This window comes from Narcine bancroftii, chromosome 2 (assembly GCF_036971445.1).
Source record: "Narcine bancroftii isolate sNarBan1 chromosome 2, sNarBan1.hap1, whole genome shotgun sequence".
In the NCBI taxonomy this organism is placed as follows: domain Eukaryota; kingdom Metazoa; phylum Chordata; class Chondrichthyes; order Torpediniformes; family Narcinidae; genus Narcine; species Narcine bancroftii.
In genome coordinates this window covers 111,353,418-111,353,719 of record NC_091470.1, presented here as the reverse complement: position 1 = coordinate 111,353,719, position 302 = coordinate 111,353,418, and positions in this window count along the sequence as shown.

The window sequence follows — 302 nt, the reverse complement described above, 5'->3', positions numbered from 1 at the left end:
TCTGTTGCATTGTGAAGTACAATGGTGCAGTGAGCAGAGGCATTGCCTTACAACACCAGAGACCTGAGTTCAATCCTGACCTCTGGCACTGTCTGTGTGGAGTTTGCATGTTCTCCCTGTGACTGTGTGTCTCCTGAAGGTGTTGCAGGCACCATAGGACGAGTGATTTGGAAGACTAATTCCCCACTGTAAGTAGCCCATGTTGTGTGGGCTGAGTGTAGAATGTTTGGAGAGTTGGTGACTAAAGAAGGAATCGTTGAAAGTTTCGTCTCAATGACGATGATCGGTGTGAGCTCAGCACA